Raw genomic sequence first — 2,722 nt, 5'->3', positions numbered from 1 at the left:
CCCCCGCCTCCATGGCCAGCGTGTCGCCTCCCGAGGCCCGGCGGCCAACTGTGCGATCCCGCCCCACCCGCAGCCACGCCCCCGCCCCGCAGCCACGCCCCCGCCCCGTCTCTGGACCCCGCCCCCCGCCTCCAGGAGGCCCCAGAGACACCCAGACCCGGGCCTGGAGAACCTGGGGCGTCTTCAGCAACGCCGAACCAGATGCCGAGGAAGCCACCCGGCCCGGTGGAAACATCTGGACAAGTCACTTCCTTGCTCCGAGCCTCAGTTTTCTCCTCTGTAAAATGGAGATAATAATCTCTACCTCAAGGAAGAAGAGATTAAACTAGATAATGTGGGGAGGAGGGCTACAGAGGACCGATCACCACACCCAACCTGCACTGGCCTGAGACTAACAGCGCCAGAGCAACCACTTCGTTCACTCTTTGAGGTGGTTTCCCTTTGCAGCCCCAACTGTCTGTTAGTCCCCCCGTTGCGCCCCTGCTGCTGGACCTGGAGAAAGTTGATGGTTTATAGATGCACTTTTCTCACCCAGATGCCCCTTTCCTGGAGCCCTACTGGCCCTGGCCTAGAGCTTCCGGCTCAGTGTTCAGGTTCAACGGTTCAGCAGGCCCCACTGCTTCCCCGCTGCCTGCCTGTGCTGGGCCCCAGGGTCCAGAGAGAGACTTGGACACAGTCAGGTAGAGGGGGCAGGGTAGACAGACAACTGAGAGTACAGTTGGCTTGTGGAGTGTACAACTAATGTTTATGAGATGAGATGGTCAGTTTCTTATGCTTTGGGACAGCAACCCTCTGAGAAGGCTATAGTGTGCCCATTTTAGAGTTCAGGAGACCGAGGCTCAGATGTGTGGCTTGTCACACATCTGACTTGTGTGGTTTACCCTTGATGCCAAAGAAGGGGACTGGAAAGCAAGTTCCCAAAGGACCAGGACAAAGTGGGTTGGGGCAAGGGTAAGGCAGATGCTCCGGCATTCAAGATCTCCTCCACTCTTTCCAATCGGGTCTTCTGAACACCCAGGACATCAAGGCTCAAGGTTGGTCCCAAACAGCTTGTCTGCTGGTTTAATCCCACTAACCCACAGTGGGTGGATGTTGCAGTTTAACAGGTTGGCAATGGGAAGCAGTTCTCACTAAGGCAAACCATCATATCATCACATTTCCTCCATATACAACCTGTGAGTAGATGTTGCACAGAGTCGGACATGACTGAAGCGACTTAGCAGCAGTAGCAGCAGCAACACAGTTAAGTAACCAGCCCAATATCACTCAGCACAGAAGACAAAGTAGTGGCCAAATTTGTTTCTGGCTGGACAATTTGGGGACCTGGGAAGGCCCAGGTTTCCTAAATAAATCAGTGAGAAGCCATTTTGTTAAGCCTCCTAGTAACTCTGCCCTTCGGTCACTGCACTAGCCTGAAGGGGCTCAAGTCTCTGCTCACCCCCACTCCAGGAGAGAAAGAGGAAAATCAGGTAGGGTGTGTAAGTTGGGGGAGGACTCCTCCCTGCCAGTTCTGTCCAAACCAGGAGAGTCTGCCCCAGTGCCACCTGCCCCTCTGAGGTTTCCATCAGGATGTTCTCATCACCTTGCTCTGTTCAGCTGGAAAAACAGTTTCTGCATCAGGCCTGTGCAGAACCGTTTCCCCCCATTCCACCCTCTCTCTTCTTCACCCACCACTGTTGCTCCAGCTGTGCAGAACATCTTTCCTCTTATTAGCCCAATGCCAAGAACACTTCCTTTCTGCTCTTCAAAGGGTAACTAACCCCAATTTTAGGCCTCAGGTTAGATCTGTGTCTTCAAGAAGCCCCTCATTGACTGGCTAATGAGGTCACAGGCCCTTTTGTCCTTTGTGATGTCTGTCTCCCTTCTAGGCTCAGGCCCCTTGAGGACAAGGACCAGAGGCTGTATCCTCAGTGCTTGGCTCAGTAAATATTTATGGTTGTATGAATGAAAAAAAGTGGATGTGCTATTCATTTATTCATTCACTCATTATTCATTCAAATACCACAACAGAGTTGGACTCAGGGAGCCACGGGGTCAGAAAAGACCTCTTGGAAAAGCTGAAGCTGAAGCTGGGTCTCCAAGGACAGTGGAAGCTGGGGAGGTAAGCGAGGAAGGGTACTCAGGCAGAGGCAGTGGGTGAAGGCAGACAGGCATGGGACAGCTTGAAAGGGAGTCTGAACCCAGACATCCCAGAAGCCTCTGTGGTCAGCATGTGGGCAGAGTGCGCTGTCAGCATCAGACTCCTGAACTTCCCCTCCTGGATGTGCCTGCTGTGGGCTGGGTCACGCGTCTGCCCCTGACTGCACCTAGCGCTGGAATCCAGTTGTCAGCTGACTTTGTCATAGACTGCCTGTGTGACTCCCCAGGGGGCGAGCCCTTTCTCCTCCCCAGCCCTGCTTCCCTTCTGCGAAGTGAGACAAATCATGGCGTCCTCCTCTCAGGGCAGTCCTGGGGTAACTGTGTGTCATAGCAGGTGTATATTTGCGTTAGACCGATCTTAGTGTTTTCTTTTTCCTTTGTTTTATTTTGTAATTAATGAATCTTATAATTGGAATATAATTGCTTGACAGTGTTGTGTTTCTGCTGTGCAGCAAAGTGTATCAGCTCTGTGTATACATCTATGCCCTCCCTCCTCCATCTCACCCCTCTAGGTCATCACAGAGCAACCAGCTGAGCTCCCCGTGCTACACAGCAGGTTCCCACTGGCTATCAGATCTTAGTT

This window comes from Bison bison, unplaced genomic scaffold (assembly GCF_000754665.1).
Source record: "Bison bison bison isolate TAMUID 2011002044 unplaced genomic scaffold, Bison_UMD1.0 scf7180017864516, whole genome shotgun sequence".
Classification (NCBI taxonomy): domain Eukaryota; kingdom Metazoa; phylum Chordata; class Mammalia; order Artiodactyla; family Bovidae; genus Bison; species Bison bison.
This window is presented reverse-complemented; position numbering follows the sequence as displayed.